Source organism: Salvelinus fontinalis, chromosome 23 (genome assembly GCF_029448725.1).
Source record: "Salvelinus fontinalis isolate EN_2023a chromosome 23, ASM2944872v1, whole genome shotgun sequence".
Lineage (NCBI taxonomy): Eukaryota > Metazoa > Chordata > Actinopteri > Salmoniformes > Salmonidae > Salvelinus > Salvelinus fontinalis.
In genome coordinates, this window is record NC_074687.1 from 12,528,728 (window position 1) to 12,547,317 (window position 18,590).

The 18,590-nt window shown below is 41.9% G+C and overlaps 1 protein-coding gene across 1 annotated transcript in view; it reads left to right on the forward strand.

The window, feature by feature from the left end:
- The first annotated feature begins 6,859 nt into the window (after positions 1-6,859).
- The window catches only part of LOC129820874 (norrin-like), a 58,811-nt gene continuing 47,080 nt past the window's right edge, over positions 6,860-18,590 (forward strand). Inside the window, exon 1 of the mRNA XM_055877942.1 lies at positions 6,860-7,102. The gene's annotated coding sequence lies outside the window, so the exon portion shown is untranslated. The remainder of the gene's footprint in view (positions 7,103-18,590) is intronic.

Below are 18,590 nucleotides of genomic sequence, written 5' to 3' on the forward strand. Positions count from 1 at the left end.
ACACTCTCTTTCTAAAATGATCTGCCGAAATTGTTGCAACCCCTATTACTTGCCTATTTAACCTCTCTTTCGCATCGTCTGAGATCTTCAAAGAAGACTGGAAAGCTGCCGCGGTCATCCCCCTCTTCAAAGGGGGAGACACTCTAGACCCAACCTGCTACAGACCTCCTTCCAGTTCTCTGCTGCCAATGACTGGAACGAACTGCAAAAATCTCTGAAGCTGGAGACTCTTACCTCCCTCACTAGCTTTAAGCACCAGCTGTCAGAGCAGCTCACAGATCACTGCACCTGTACATATACCATCTGTTAACAGCCCATCCAATCTACCTCATCCCCATACTGTATTTATTGATTTATCTTTCTCCTTTGCACCCCAGTATCTCAACTTCAATATTCATCTTCTGCACATTCTACCATGTTAGTGTTTAATTTTTATATTGTAATTACATGGCCTATTTATTGCCTTACCTCTCTTATCCTACCTCATTTGCACATGCTGTATATAGATTTTTCTACTGTATTATTGACTGTATGTTTGTTTATTCAATGTGTAACTCTGTGTTGTTGTATGTGTCGAACTGCTTTGCTTTATCTTGGCCAGGTCGCAGTTGTAAATGAGAACTTGTTCTCAACTAGCCTACCTGGTTAAATAAAGGTGAAATACATTTAAAAATTTAAAAAACTTGCGCACACACACAGCATCTCCTCTCCTGCTTTAATACGTCATCCACACTACTACTCTCTCAGACTTACTTCATGTGGAATTTGCTTTTTGCTGTAGCGGAACAATATGAAGTATATTATTTTATTACGTATGTGATTATATTATTTTGGGGATTATTGTGTGCTTGTTGACATTTACTGATTGATAGGAACATTTGGTTGCAGCCGCCATAAAACCTGCCTAAATGGTTATGTACGCGACCAATAACATTTGATTTGATTGATTTTATTTTAAATTTTGTAACATCAGTTCCTAGACTCATTTAATATGTCACCACCTCATGCTAACACAGGCGTTCTATGCCAAACAGGGATACTCAGATTTCCCTCCAGGGAATCATTTGTATTCTGTTTTTCACGTAGAATCACTGAGGCGATCTTTTAAAACCAGTGAAAGTATTAAAGCTCTTTTCTAAATAGAAGTACAGTCTCTTGGATCTCTCCAAGCTGCCTGTTGGTGAGGTGTAACTTTCCACTCTGTCTCTCTCAGCTGTAAATCGCTCCTGTCAGAGACGGGTGATGTGTGTGTGTGTGTGTGTGTGTGTGTGTGTGTGTGTGTGTGTGTGTGTGTGTGTGTGTGTGTGTGTGTGTGTGTGTGTGTGTGTGTGTGTGTGTGTGTGTGTGTGTGTGTGTGTGTGTGTCCGTGTGTGTCCGTGTGTGTCCGTGTGTGTCCGTGCGTGTCCGTGCGTGCGTGCGTGCGTGCGTGCGTGCGTGCGTGGGACAGAAGGTGAGATCTTTTGAGGGTCAGCTAAGGTCTTTCAGGTATAGTTGTGAGGCTTGCCTCCTTATTTCCCCAGAGAGTTTAGACTGCATACCAGGATGTCTGTCTGTCTGTGATATGAATGATTATCTAGGTATATGTTGTCATTAGACACACAGCTTTTATTATAATACTCACTCAGTTATATTTGATTCGGCTTGGTTGTTATTCTTAGATTGTCTCAGGCGCCTGTTGTTTAAAGCACGTTGAATATCTTTGTTACAACATGCTTTTTCTCTTTGTCTTTGGTGTCCTTAGACAGTGAAATCTGAAGGTAACATATTCCTCTCTGTCTGTCTGTCTGTCTGTCTGTCTGTCTGTCTGTCTGTCTGTCTGTCTGTCTGTCTGTCTGTGTCTCTCTCTCTCTCTCTCTCTCTCTCTCTCTCTCTCTCTCTCTCTCTCTCTCTCTCTCTCTCTCTCTCTCTCTCTCTCTCTCTCTCTCTCTCTCTCTCTCTCTGTCTCTCTGTCTCTCTGTCTCTCACTCTCTCTGTCTCTCTCTCTCTGCTGGTCTCTTTCTCTCTCTCTCTCTCTCTCTCTCTCTCTCTCTCTCTCTCTCTCTCTCTCTCTCTCTCTCTCTCTCTTTTTTGCTCGCTCTCTAAACTTTGAATTTTTGTATGGGATCCACACTTCATTTAGCAGATTACATTCTCACCACTGGTGCCAGTATTCCTGGTAATATGATATTGATCTTCTCAAATTGTGTAAAAATTCCACAAATACTTTAAGAAAAGAGACATGAAACTATAATATTAGCAGCATCTGTGTCCGCCTTGGGAGAAGGTATGGCTACTGTTGTATCCCACTAACGCCTTGGGAGAAGGTATGGCTACTGCTGTATCCCACTAACGCCTTGGGAGAAGGTATGGCTACTGCTGTATCCCACTAACGCCTTGGGAGAAGGTATGGCTACTGTTGTATCCCACTAACGCCTTGGGAGAAGGTATGGCTACTGCTGTATCCCACTAACGCCTTGGGAGAAGGTATGGCTACTGTTGTATCCCACTAACGCCTTGGGAGAAGGTATGGCTACTGTTGTATCCCACTAACGCCTTGGGAGAAGGTATGGCTACTGCTGTATCCCACTAACGCCTTGGGAGAAGGTATGGCTACTGCTGTATCCCACTAATGCCCTGGGAGAAGGTATGGCTACTGCTGTATCCCACTAATGCCTTGGGAGAAGGTATGGCTACTGTTGTATCCCACTAACGCCTTGGGAGAAGGTATGGCTACTGCTGTATCCCACTAACGCCTTGGGAGAAGGTACGGCTACTGTTGTATCCCACTAACGCCTTGGGAGAAGGTACGGCTACTGCTGTATCCCACTAACGCCTTGGGAGAAGGTATGGCTACTGTTGTATCCCACTAATGCCTTGGGAGAAGGTACGGCTACTGCTGTATCCCACTAACGCCTTGGGAGAAGGTATGGCTACTGCTGTATCCCACTAACGCCTTGGGAGAAGGTACGGCTACTGCTGTATCCCACTAACGCCTTGGGAGAAGGTACGGGTACTGCTGTATCCCACTAACGCCTTGGGAGAAGGTATGGCTACTGCTGTATCCCACTAACGCCTTGGGAGAAGGTATTGCTACTGTTGTATCCCACTAACGCCTTGGGAGAAGGTACGGCTACTGCTGTATCCCACTAACGCCTTGGGAGAAGGTATGGCTACTGCTGTATCCCACTAACGCCTTGGGAGAAGGTACGGCTACTGCTGTATCCCACTAACGCCTTGGGAGAAGGTATGGCTACTGCTGTATCCCACTAACGCCTTGGGAGAAGGTACGGCTACTGCTGTATCCCACTAACGCCTTGGGAGAAGGTACGGCTACTGCTGTATCCCACTAACGCCTTGGGAGAAGGTATGGCTACTGCTGTATCCCACTAACGCCTTGGGAGAAGGTATGGCTACTGCTGTATCCCACTAACGCCTTGGGAGAAGGTACGGCTACTGCTGTATCCCACTAACGCCTTGGGAGAAGGTATGGCTACTGCTGTATCCCACTAACGCCTTGGGAGAAGGTATGGCTACTGCTGTATCCCACTAATGCCCTGGGAGAAGGTATGGCTACTGCTGTATCCCACTAATGCCTTGGGAGAAGGTATGGCTACTGCTGTATCCCACTAACGCCTTGGGAGAAGGTATGGCTACTGCTGTATCCCACTAACGCCTTGGGAGAAGGTATGGCTACTGCTGTATCCCACTAACGCCTTGGGAGAAGGTATGGCTACTGCTGTATCCCACTAACGCCTTGGGAGAAGGTATGGCTACTGTTGTATCCCACTAACGCCTTGGGAGAAGGTATGGCTACTGTTGTATCCCACTAACGCCTTGGGAGAAGGTATGGCTACTGTTGTATCCCACTAACGCCTTGGGAGAAGGTATGGCTACTGTTGTATCCCACTAACGCCTTGGGAGAAGGTATTGCTACTGTTGTATCCCACTAACGCCTTGGGAGAAGGTATGGCTACTGCTGTATCCCACTAACGCCTTGGGAGAAGGTATTGCTACTGTTGTATCCCACTAACGCCTTGGGAGAAGGTATGGCTACTGTTGTATCCCACTAACGCCTTGGGAGAAGGTATTGCTACTGCTGTATCCCACTAACGCCTTGGGAGAAGGTACGGCTACTGCTGTATCCCACTAACGCCTTGGGAGAAGGTATGGCTACTGCTGTATCCCACCAACGCCTTGGGAGAAGGTATTGCTACTGCTGTATCCCACTAACGATTGTCTCTCCTTCAAAATGTCTCATAACTTTTCTCATGTATCATCCCTCATCCATTGTCTGTCAGCAATCTTATGATGCTATTGTCTTACTGTCTTTAGGCTGTCTGTCTCCCTGTGGAGACAGTTTAGGACAGAAGAACCAACTGTCTGTGTCTCCACAATGAATTCTCATTAACGATAATAACCTGGTAACATTGCGGCAGGTAGCCTAGAGGTTAGAGAGTTGGGTCAGTAACCGAAAGGTTTCTAGATCGAATCCCTGAGCTGACTAGGTAAAAATATGTCGTTCTGCCCCTGAACAAGGCAGTTAACCCACTGTTCCTAGGCTGTCATTGTAAATAAGAATTTGTTCTTAACTGACTCGCCTAGCTAAATAAAGGTTGAATAAATTGCGATTAACAAAAGCTTTTGAGTTGTTTGGAGGATGTAATTTTACTCTGACGTCTACCATCACATCCAGCAGAGGTAAGTTACCCTGCCCCCCCTCCTCACCCCAACCCCCTGGTGTCCTATAGTGATTGGTCGTGTGCGAACAGGAAGGCCAGGGGACCAGTTGTTTTTAAATAAACTAATTCTGCTAACAGTTTTATAACCCCGACCTCGTAAAACTGGCCCAGGCTTTTGGTCGACCCTCTGATGGCGCAAGTAGAGCACAGCAGTCCGTGCCTGGAATACCCATTTGCCTTGTGGGAGCTTGTCTGTGTGTCAGCTGGTGTGTCTGATGTATGACTACTGTGTCACGTTCCACATCAAACGCATCCAAGCCCTTCCCTTTTTGTTTTCCCCCTTAAAATAGGGAGTGTGAGAAAGAGAGAGAAAGACTGAGATAGAGAGAGGTAGACAGAGCGGGTTAGAAAGAGAGAGTGAGTGAGCATAGAGAGAGAGGAAGGGTGGGAGAGTAGAGAGAGAGGAAGGGCGGGAGAGTAGAGAGAGAGAGGAAGGGCGGGAGAGTAGAGAGAGAGGAAGGGCAGGAGAGTAGAGAGAGAGGAAGGGCAGGAGAGTAGAGAGAGAGAGAGGGGAAGGGCGGGAGAGTAGAGAGAGAGAGAGGAAGGGCAGGAGAGTAGAGAGAGCGAGAGGAAGGGCGGGAGAGTAGAGAGAGAGGACGGGAGAGTAGAGAGAGAGGAAGGGCGGAGGAGTAGAGAGAGAGAGGAAGGGCGGGAGAGTAGAGAGAGAGGAAGGGCGGGAGAGTAGAGAGAGAGGAAGGGCGGGAGAGTAGAGAGAGAGGAAGGGCGGGAGAGTAGAGAGAGAGAGGAAGGGCGGGAGAGTAGAGAGAGAGGACGGGAGAATAGAGAGAGAGGAAGGGCGGGAGAGTAGAGAGAGAGAGGAAGGACGGGAAAGTAGAGAGAGAGAGGAAGGGCAGGAGAGTAGAGAGAGAGCGGAAGGGAGAGTAGCGAGAGAAAGGATCCAATTAGGATCTGGCTATAAAATACTTGAATCAGTTATAGAACCCATTGTCCTTTATTGTGAGGTCTGGGGTCCGCTCATCAACCAAGAATTCACAAAATGGGACAAACACCAAATTGAGACTCTGCATGCAGAATTCTGCAAAAATATCCTCTGTGTACAACGTAAAACACCAAATAATGCATACAGAACCAAATTAGGCCGATAACCGCTAATTATCAAAATCCAGAAAAGAGCCTAAAATTCTACAACCTCCTAAAAGTAAGCGATTCCCAAACCTTCCATAACAAAGTCATCACCTACAGAGAGATGAACCTGGAGAAGAGCCCCCTAAGCAAGCTGGTCCTGGGGCTCTGCTCACAAACACAAACAAACCCCACAGATCCCCAGGACAGCAACACAATTAGACCCAACCAAATCACGAGAAAACAAAAAGATAATTAGTTGACACATTGGAAAAAATTATCAAAAAAACTGAGCAAACTAGAATGCTATTTGTCCCTGAACAGAGAGTACACAGTGGCAGAATACCTGACCACTGTGACTGACCCAAACTTAAGGAAAGCTTTGACTGTGTACAAACTCAGTGAGCATAGCCTTGCTATTGAGAAAGGCCGCCATAGGCAGACCTGGCTCTCAAGAGAAGACAGGCTATGTGCACACTGCCCACAAAATGACCTGGAAACTGAGCTGCACTTCCTAACCTGCTAAATGTATGACCATATTAGAGACACAAACAAACCCAATGTTGATAAACTCTCATATCTACTGGGTGAAATACCACAGTGTGCCATCACAGCAGCAAGATTTGTGACCTGTTGCTACAAGAAAAGGGCAACCAGTGAAGAACAAACACCACTGTAAATAGAACCCATATTTATGTTAATTTATTGTCCCTTTTGTACTTTAACTATTTGTGCATAATATGACATTTGAAATGCCTTTATTCTTTTGCAACTTTTGTGAGTGTAATGTTTACAGTAAAAAAAAAAAAAAATCACTTTTGTTTATTTTCTACTTCACTTACTTTGGCAATGTTAAAATATCTTTCCCATGCCAATAAAGCCCTTAAATTGAAATGTAATTGAAATTTTATTGAATTGAAGTGAGAGGGAGGGAGGGGGGGAGAGCAGAGAGAGAGAGGGAGGGTGGGAGAGCAGAGAGATGGAGGGAGGGAAGAGTGAGCGAATGAAAGAGCGAGAAAGGGGGTGAGCGAAGCTCACCCGATCAGTCTGCACGAGTCTGTGTGAGAGAGAGAGACAGAGAGAGAGACAGAGATATATAGTGTGACAGAGAGAGAGACAGAGAAAGATAGATAGATATATAGAGAGAGAAAGAGAAACAGAGAGAGAAGGAGAGCAAGTGAAATAGGGGACAGAGGGATTGAAAAGCTATTGTAGAAGGAAGAGGAGACTCTACTGGCTGTGTCGGATCAGCAGCAGCTGTTGGATATTCCTGTCTTCCTGTCTACGGTGGCGGGTTGAAGGTAAGACCACCATGGAACCACCAGAGATCTGGAGGTGACCCAGGGCTCCTCTCACTCTCAACCCAGGATCGGTGCACCTTCTCTGGATTTGATACTCACGATCACTGGGTGTCCTCAGCAGTTATTCCATCATAACTGTCATTTATGGGGTACATTAGCAGACTGTCATGTTCAAACTGAATGTAGGTTAATACTGTGGTTTACAGCATTAGGGCTCCAGTATGCTATTGCCTGCACACATAGACAGAATAACTGAGATATCATGTTTTCCATCAAAAGGTATTTTACCCGGTAAGCAATTAATATTCAAACTGAATGAAGCGTAATTATAGCACAGCATTGCTTTAGGTAATGGTTGCCTTATCTTATGTACTATACAGACAAATTGATCAACAGTAATGTCATTCCTTCCATCAATAGGAAGATGATATATAATACAGGTCTTTTTAAAGCCATTAGAGGATGGTTGAGGCATTGGTCCTGCCTGGTTGTGTCAGCTCATTGCGTAGTCATTCAGCCGCAGTCATCAGGTATTTCCTGACTTCGCTGTGGTATTTCTAGCCTCATGTGTCCAGGCACTGTTCTGGTTAAAAACACACATTTCAACAGCCTGACCCTGCCACTTTGTTTGGTAAGCTGAGGGAGGAGGCTGGATGCATCAACTGACAATACATGACAAGTTTTGAAACAAACACATTGTTTGTTTCTAAATACTTATTACAATAATTGAATCTCTACATTTTGGGTAATGATATAACATTTAGAAGTTGAATTCTTTGAGTATCAATAGAGTTATATGAACTATTAAAATGATCAGAGAATCAGAAACAGATTTAGCATTTAAGGACTGTGACGATCGTACAATCATAGACATCGATAGATAGAGTAATACATCTAGCTATGTAATGTTGAAGGTATTACATTACTCAACATACTCTATGTAATGGTGAAGGTATTACATTACTCAACATACTCTATGTAATGGTGAAGGTATTACATTACTCAACATACTCTATGTAATGGTGAAGGTATTACATTACTCAACATACTCTATGTAATGTTGAAGGTATTACATTACTCAACATACTCTATGTAATGTTGAAGGTATTACATTACTCAACATACTCTATGTAATGTTGTTGGAGGTATTACATTACTCAACATACTCTATGTAATGTTGAAGGTATTACATTACTCAACATACTCTATGTAATGTTGAAGGTATTACATTACTCAACATACTCTATGTAATGTTGTTGAAGGTATTACATTACTCAACATACTCTATGTAATGTTGTTGAAGGTATTACATTACTCAACATACTCTATGTAATGTTGAAGGTATTACATTACTCAACATACTCTATGTAATGTTGTTGAAGGTATTACATTACTCAACATACTCTATGTAATGTTGTTGAAGGTATTACATTACTCAACATACTCTATGTAATGTTGTTGAAGGTATTACATTACTCAACATACTCTATGTAATGTTGAAGGTATTACATTACTCAACATACTCTATGTAATGTTGAAGGTATTACATTACTCAACATACTCTATGTAATGTTGTTGAAGGTATTACATTACTCAACATACTCTATGTAATGTTGTTGAAGGTATTACATTACTCAACATACTCTATGTAATGTTGTTGAAGGTATTACATTACTCAACATACTCTATGTAATGGTGAAGGTATTACATTACTCAACATACTCTATGTAATGTTGTTGAAGGTATTACATTACTCAACATACTCTATGTAATGTTGAAGGTATTACATTACTCAACATACTCTATGTAATGTTGAAGGTATTACGTTACTCAAGATATGTGTTGTTGTGTGTGTGTGTGTGTGTGTGTGTGTGTGTGTGTGTGTGTGTGTGTGTGTGTGTGTGTGTGTGTGTGTGTGTGTGTGTGTGTGTGTGTGTGCACGCTGATGAGGGAGACACACAGAGAGGAGCCAGAAACAAAAGGACTGTTTATTAAGTTGACGTGTGAAGGAAGGTTGTGTGTTTATGCGAGAGTATCAAAATATCAAATAAAATCACATTTTATCGGTCACAGATACGTGTTTAACAGATGTCATTGTGGATGTAGCGAACTGCTTCTGTTTCTAGCTCCAACAGTGCAGTTAATTCTAACAAGCAATAATCTAACAATTTCACAACAATACACACATATCTAAAGTAAACGAATGATATAAGGAATAAATCAATATTTATATGTGTGGGGGGGGGGGGGGGTGTGCGTGAGAGGATTTATAAGGGGAGGTTTGTTGTACCTGAATGATGTACCCGAGGGACATGGCTTTTTCAGTGTGTGTGTGTGTGTGTGTCAGTGTGAGTGTGGGTCTGCGTGTGTGTCTGTGTGGGTGTGTGTGTGTGTGCATGTGTGCAGGGTTAGTACCCGGGTTATGGCCTCATGCTGAGTGGCGATGATGACAGCTACAACGGGACACCGGTAGAGAAGAGAGACAGATTGCTGGATAGACAGAGAGACAGAGAGAAAGAAACGCATACTTCCATCCAGACATCTCACTTCAGTCGAAGCCAACGATACCAGCTGAGAAACACCTCATGCTCATTGTGTGTGTTCTGCTGGTGTGAAAATACTGTTCTTGAATTGTTTGGAGAAGAGTAGGAGGACAGGAGGTGTGTTTGAAGGGTCAAACACGTCTCCAGAAACATGTGTAGTCAGACCAATCCAAGTGTGTGTGTTCGTGTGTGTGTCTATCCATCTATGTGGGGATCGTTCTCTCACCATCACACACCAGTGTGTGTTTCTATCCACCAGTGTGTTTCTATCCACCAGTGTGTTTCTATTCACCAGTGTGTTTCTATCCACCAGTGTGTTTCTATCCACCAGTGTGTTTCTATTCACCAGTGTGTTTCTATCCACCAGTGTGTTTCTATTCACCAGTGTGTTTCTATCCACCAGTGTGTTTCTATCCACCAGTGTGTTTCTATTCACCAGTGTGTTTCTATCCACCAGTGTGTTTCTATTCACCAGTGTGTTTCTATCCACCAGTGTGTTTCTATTCACCAGTGTGTTTCTATTCACCAGTGTGTTTCTATTCACCAGTGTGTTTCTATCCACCAGTGTGTTTCTGTCCACCAGTGTGTGTTTCTATCCACCAGTGTGTTTCTATCCACCAGTGTGTTTCTATTCACCAGTGTGTTTCTATTCACCAGTGTGTTTCTATTCACCAGTGTGTTTCTGTCCACCAGTGTGTTTCTATTCACCAGTGTGTTTCTATCCACCAGTGTGTTTCTATCCACCAGTGTGTTTCTATCCACCAGTGTGTTTCTATCCACCAGTGTGTTTCTATCCACCAGTGTGTTTCTATCCACCAGTGTGTTTCTATCCACCAGTGTGTTTCTATCCACCAGTGTGTTTCTATCCACCAGTGTGTTTCTATTCACCAGTGTGTGTTTCTATCCACCAGTGTGTTTCTATCCACCAGTGTGTTTCTATCCACCAGTGTGTTTCTATTCACCAGTGTGTTTCTATTCACCAGTGTGTTTCTGTCCACCAGTGTGTTTCTGTCCACCAGTGTGTGTTTCTATTCACCAGTGTGTTTCTGTCGACCAGTGTGTTTCTATTCACCAGTGTGTTTCTGTCCACCAGTGTGTACATCCATTTATTTGGACCGTGGTGACACTCAGATGGCCAGTTTGATGAACTAGTCTGATGAACTAGTCTGGTGAACTAGTCTGATGAACTAGTCTGATGAACTAGTCTGATGAACTAGTCTGGTGAACTAGTCTGATGAACTAGTCTGTTGAACTAGTCTGGTGAACTAGTCTGATGAACTAGTCTGGTGAACTAGTCTGATTAACTATTCTGGTGAACTAGTCTGGTGAACTAGTCTGATGAACTAGTCTGATGAACTAGTCTGATGAACTAGTCTGGTGAACTAGTCTGGTGAACTAGTCTGATGAACTATTCTGGTGAACTAGTCTGGCGAACTAGTCTGGTGAACTAGTCTGGTGAACTAGTCTGATGAACTAGTCTGGCGAACTAGTCTGGCGAACTAGTCTGGCGAACTAGTCTGGTGAACTAGTCTGATGAACTAGTCTGGTGAACTAGTCTGGTGAACTAGTCTGGTGAACAAGTCTGATGAACTAGTCTGGTGAACTAGTCTGGTGAACAAGTCTGATGAACTAGTCTGATGAACTAGTCTGGTGAACTAGTCTGGTGAACTAGTCTGGTTAACTAGTCTGGTGAACTAGTCTGGTGAACTAGTCTGGTGAACTAGTCTGGTGAACTAGTCTGGTGAACTAGTCTGGTGAACTATGTCTCACTGTACTAGGAACATGCCTTTCATTCTAATGAACACACTGCAGACACAGTAAATTCATTCTAATGAACACACTGCAGGTACAGTAAATTCATTCTAATGAACACACTGCAGACACAGTAAATTCATTCTAATGAACACACTGCAGACACAGTAAATTCATTCTGATGAACACACTGCAGACACAGTAAATTCATTCTAATGAACACACTGCAGGTACAGTAAATTCATTCTGATGAACACACTGCAGACACAGTAAATTCATTCTAATGAACACACTGCAGACACAGTAAATTCATTCTAATGAACACACTGCAGGTACAGTAAATTCATTCTGATGAACACACTGCAGGTACAGTAAATTCATTCTGATGAACACACTGCAGACACAGTAAATTCATTCTAATGAACACACTGCAGACACAGTAAATTCATTCTAATGAACACACTGCAGACACAGTAAATTCATTCTAATGAACACACTGCAGGTACAGTAAATTCATTCTGATGAACACACTGCAGGTACAGTAAATTCATTCTAATGAACACACTGCAGGTACAGTAAATTCATTCTGATGAACACACTGCAGGTACAGTAAATTCATTCTAATGAACACACTGCAGACACAGTAAATTCATTCTAATGAACACACTGCAGGTACAGTAAATTCATTCTAATGAACACACTGCAGGTACAGTAAATTCATTCTAATGAACACACTGCAGGTACAGTAAATTCATTCTAATGAACACACTGCAGACACAGTAAATTCATTCTAATGAACACACTGCAGACACAGTAAATTCATTCTAATGAACACACTGCAGGTACAGTAAATTCATTCTAATGAACACACTGCAGGTACAGTAAATTCATTCTAATGAACACACTGCAGGTACAGTAAATTCATTCTAATGAACACACTGCAGGTACAGTAAATTCATTCTGATGAACACACTGCAGACACAGTAAATTCATTCTAATGAACACACTGCAGACACAGTAAATTCATTCTGATGAACACACTGCAGACACAGTAAATTCATTCTAATGAACACACTGCAGGTACAGTAAATTCATTCTGATGAACACACTGCAGACACAGTAAATTCATTCTGATGAACACACTGCAGGTACAGTAAATTCATTCTGATGAACACACTGCAGACACAGTAAATTCATTCTGATGAACACACTGCAGACACAGTAAATTCATTCTAATGAACACACTGCAGGTACAGTAAATTCATTCTGATGAACACACTGCAGACACAGTAAATTCATTCTAATGAACACACTGCAGACACAGTAAATTCATTCTAATGAACACACTGCAGACACAGTAAATTCATTCTAATGAACACACTGCAGGTACAGTAAATTCATTCTAATGAACACACTGCAGGTACAGTAAATTCATTCTGATGAACACACTGCAGACACAGTAAATTCATTCTAATGAACACACTGCAGGTACAGTAAATTCATTCTAATGAACACACTGCAGACACAGTAAATTCATTCTAATGAACACACTGCAGGTACAGTAAATTCATTCTAATGAACACACTGCAGGTACAGTAAATTCATTCTAATGAACACACTGCAGACACAGTAAATTCATTCTAATGAACACACTGCAGACACAGTAAATTCATTCTAATGAACACACTGCAGACACAGTAAATTCATTCTAATGAACACACTGCAGGTACAGTAAATTCATTCTAATGAACACACTGCAGACACAGTAAATTCATTCTAATGAACACACTGCAGACACAGTAAATTCATTCTAATGAACACACTGCAGACACAGTAAATTCATTCTAATGAACACACTGCAGGTACAGTAAATTCATTCTAATGAACACACTGCAGGCACAGTAAATTCATTCTGATGAACACACTGCAGACACAGTAAATTCATTCTGATGAACACACTGCAGACACAGTAAATTCATTCTAATGAACACACTGCAGACACAGTAAATTCATTCTGATGAACACACTGCAGACACAGTAAATTCATTCTGATGAACACACTGCAGACACAGTAAATTCATTCTGATGAACACACTGCAGACACAGTAAATTCATTCTAATGAACACACTGCAGACACAGTAAATTCATTCTAATGAACACACTGCAGGTACAGTAAATTCATTCTGATGAACACACTGCAGACACAGTAAATTCATTCTAATGAACACACTGCAGACACAGTAAATTCATTCTAATGAACACACTGCAGGTACAGTAAATTCATTCTGATGAACACACTGCAGGCACAGTAAATTCATTCTGATGAACACACTGCAGACACAGTAAATTCATTCTGATGAACACACTGCAGACACAGTAAATTCATTCTAATGAACACACTGCAGACACAGTAAATTCATTCTGATGAACACACTGCAGACACAGTAAATTCATTCTAATGAACACACTGCAGGTACAGTAAATTCATTCTGATGAACACACTGCAGACACAGTAAATTCATTCTGATGAACACACTGCAGGTACAGTAAATTCATTCTAATGAACACACTGCAGACACAGTAAATTCATTCTGATGAACACACTGCAGACACAGTAAATTCATTCTAATGAACACACTGCAGACACAGTAAATTCATTCTGATGAACACACTGCAGGTACAGTAAATTCATTCTAATGAACACACTGCAGACACAGTAAATTCATTCTGATGAACACACTGCAGACACAGTAAATTCATTCTAATGAACACACTGCAGGTACAGTAAATTCATTCTAATGAACACACTGCAGGTACAGTAAATTCATTCTAATGAACACACTGCAGGTACAGTAAATTCATTCTGATGAACACACTGCAGGTACAGTAAATTCATTCTAATGAACACACTGCAGACACAGTAAATTCATTCTGATGAACACACTGCAGACACAGTAAATTCATTCTAATGAACACACTGCAGACACAGTAAATTCATTCTAATGAACACACTGCAGACACAGTAAATTCAGTCTGATGAACACACTGCAGACACAGTAAATTCATTCTAATGAACACACTGCAGGTACAGTAAATTCATTCTGATGAACACACTGCAGACACAGTAAATTCATTCTAATGAACACACTGCAGGTACAGTAAATTCATTCTGATGAACACACTGCAGACACAGTAAATTCATTCTAATGAACACACTGCAGACACAGTAAATTCATTCTAATGAACACACTGCAGGTACAGTAAATTCATTCTAATGAACACACTGCAGGTACAGTAAATTCATTCTAATGAACACACTGCAGGTACAGTAAATTCATTCTAATGAACACACTGCAGGTACAGTAAATTCATTCTGATGAACACACTGCAGACACAGTAAATTCATTCTAATGAACACACTGCAGGTACAGTAAATTCATTCTGATGAACACACTGCAGACACAGTAAATTCATTCTAATGAACACACTGCAGGTACAGTAAATTCATTCTGATGAACACACTGCAGACACAGTAAATTCATTCTAATGAACACACTGCAGACACAGTAAATTCATTCTGATGAACACACTGCAGGTACAGTAAATTCATTCTGATGAACACACTGCAGACACAGTAAATTCATTCTGATGAACACACTGCAGACACAGTAAATTCATTCTGATGAACACACTGCAGACACAGTAAATTCATTCTAATGAACACACTGCAGACACAGTAAATTCATTCTAATGAACACACTGCAGACACAGTAAATTCATTCTGATGAACACACTGCAGACACAGTAAATTCATTCTAATGAACACACTGCAGGTACAGTAAATTCATTCTGATGAACACACTGCAGGTACAGTAAATTCATTCTGATGAACACACTGCAGGCACAGTAAATTCATTCTGATGAACACACTGCAGACACAGTAAATTTGTTCTAACAGTGAAATAATGTGCCAGGTCATAAATGTAGGGGAAAATGTGTTCCCAATGCAGAAAAAATGGGTGGATGAATGGATAGGATGGATAGATGGACAGATACGATGGATGGGAAGGGTGTGTAGGATTGGATGTAGAACTCGTTGTGGTTAGGTCTTGTTTGGTTACCAGGTATCGAACCTGGGCTGTCGACACCCTTCAAGACCGCATTAAATCAAATCAAATGTTATTGGTCACATAAACGTGTTTAGCAGATGTTATTGTGGGTGTAGCAAAATGCTTGTGTTTCTAGCTCCATAGACTATAGATACCGTAGAATAGAATAGAATACAGTATATGCATAAACATTTATGAGATTAGTAATGCAAAATATGTAAACCTTATTGAAGTGACCAGTGTTCCATTATTAAAGTGGCCAGTGATTACAAGTCTAAGTACAGTTGAAGTTGGAAGTTTACATACACTTAGGTTGGAGTCATCAAAACTCGTTTTTACAACCGCTCCACAAATTTCTTGTAAACAAACTATAGTTTTGCTAAGTCGGTTAGTACATCTACTTTGTGCATGACACAAGTAATTTTTCCAACAATTGTTTACAGCCAGATTATTTCACATATAATTCACTGTATCACAATTCCCGTGGGTTAGAAGTTTACATACACTAAATTGACAGTGCCTTTAAACAGCTTGGAAAATTCCAGAAAATGAAGTCATGGCTTCAGAAGCTTCTGATAGGCTAATTTACATAGTTTAAGTCAATTGAAGGTGTACATGTGGATGTATTTCAAGGCCTACCTTCAAACTCAGTGTCTCTTTGCTTGACATCATGGGAAACTCAAAAGAAATCAGCCAAGAAAAAATTGTAGACCTCCACAAGTCTGGTTCATCCTTGGGGGCAATTTCCAAAAGTCTGAAGGTACCACGTTCATCTGTACAAACAATAGTACGCAAGTTTAAACACCATGGGACCATGCAGCCATCATACCGCTCAGGAAGGAGACGTGTTGTGTCGCCTAGAGATAAACGTACTTTGGTGTGAAAAGTGCAAATCAATCCCAGAACAACAGCAAATGACCTTATGAAGATGCTGGAGGAAACAGGTACAAAAGCATCTATATTCATAGCAAAACGATGCCTAAATCAGCATAAGCTGAAAGGCCGCACAGCATGGAAGAAGCCACTGCTCCAAAGCCGCCATGAAAAAGCCAGACTACAGTTTGCAACTGCACATTGGGACAAAGATCGTACTTTTTGGAGAAAAGTCCTCTGGTCTGATGAAACAAAAATGGAACTGTTTGGCTAAAATGACCATCGTTATGTTTGGAGGAAAAATGGGGGACGCTTGCAAGCCGAAGAACACCATCCCAACAGTGAGGCACGGGGGTGGCAGCATCATGTTGTGGGGTGCTTTACTGCAGGAGGGACTGGTGCACTTCACAAAATAGAGGGCATCATGAGGGAGGAAAATGATGTGGATATATTGAAGCAACATCTCAAGACATCAGTCAGGAGGTTAAAGCTTGGTTGCAAACGGATCTTCCAAGTGGACAATTACCCCAAGCATACTTCCAAAGTTGTGGCAAAATGGCTTAAGGACAACAAAGTCAAGGTATTGGAGTGGTCATCACAAAGCCTTGACCTCATACCTATAGAAAATTTGTGGGCAGAACTGAAAAAGTGTGTGTGAGCAAGGAGGCCTACAAACCTGACTCAGTTACACCAGCTCTGTCTGGAGGAATGGGCCAAAATTCACCCAACTTATTGTGGGAAGCTTGTGGAAGGCTACCCGAAATGTTTGACCCAAGTTCAACAATTTAAAGGCAATGCTACGAAATACTAATTGAGTGTGTGTAAACTTCTGACCACTGGGAATGTGATGAAAGAAATAAAAGTTGAAATAAATAATTCTCTCTACTATTATTCTGACATTTTACATTCTTAAAATAAAGTGGTGAGGCTAACTGACTTAAGACAGGGAATTTTTACAGGGATTAAATGTAAGGAATTGTGAAAAACTGAGTTTAAATGTATTTGGCTAAGGTATATGTACATTTCTGACTTCAACTGTAGGTATTCCTCTTGTCCAGATGGGATAGGGCAGTGTGCAGTGTAGATCTATCGGGGCGGTAAGCAATTGTGGGTGTAGATCATATCACATCACCTTTACCTTACCTGTCACCAGTCTCTCAAAGCACTTCATGATGACAGAAGTCATTTAGTTAAGTTACCTTTGATTTCTTGAGTACAAGAACAATGATGGACATCTTGAAGCATATGGGGACAGCAGACTGGGATAGGGAGAGATTGAATATGTCCGTAAACACTCCAGCCAGCTGGTCTGCGCATGCTCTGAGGACACGGCTAGGGATGTCTTCTGGGCCGGCTGCCTTGCGAGGGTTAACACGCTTTCATTGTTTGACTCACGTCGGCCACGTAGAAGGAGAGCCCACAGTCCTTGGTAGCGGGCCGCGTCGGTGGCACTGTGATATCCTCAAAGCGGGCGAAGATGGTGTTTAGCTTGTCCGGAAACAAGACGTCGATGTCCTCAACGTGGCTGGTTTTCCCTTTGTAGTCCGTGATTGTCTATAGACCCTGCCACATACGTCTCGTGTTTGAGCCGTTGAATTGCAACTCCACTTTGTCTCTATACTGACGTTTTGCCTGTTTGATTGACTTACGGAGGGAATAACTACACTGTTTGTATTCTGCCATATTCCCAGTCACGGTGTTGCGCACTTTCAGTTTTAGGCGAATACTGCCATGTATCCATGGTTTTTGTTCAGGGTAGGTTTTAATACTCACAGTGGGTACAACATCTACAATACACTTCCTGATAAACTGAACCCTGAGAACTAAAGTCCTGAGATCTGAAGCCTTGACAAAAGCTAGAGGCAAGGTTTCTCATCACATGGCTATAATTCACTGCAGCACCTTTAACCTTAGCTCTTCATTGACTGCCACTGTGTACAATATCGAATAAATGTCTGCCACTATGTGTCCAAATCATTCTCTGTGATGTTATCAAATTGGTGCTTTATTTCTTAATTGACCTGTATTTAACCAGGTAGGCTAGTTGAGAACAAGTTCTCATTTACAACTGCAACCATGCCAAGATAAAGCAAAGCAGTTTGACACGTACAACAACACAGAGTTACACATGGAATAAACAAACATACAGTCAATAATGCAGTAGAAAAAGTATATATGCAATGTGTGCAAATAAGGTAAGATAAGGGAGG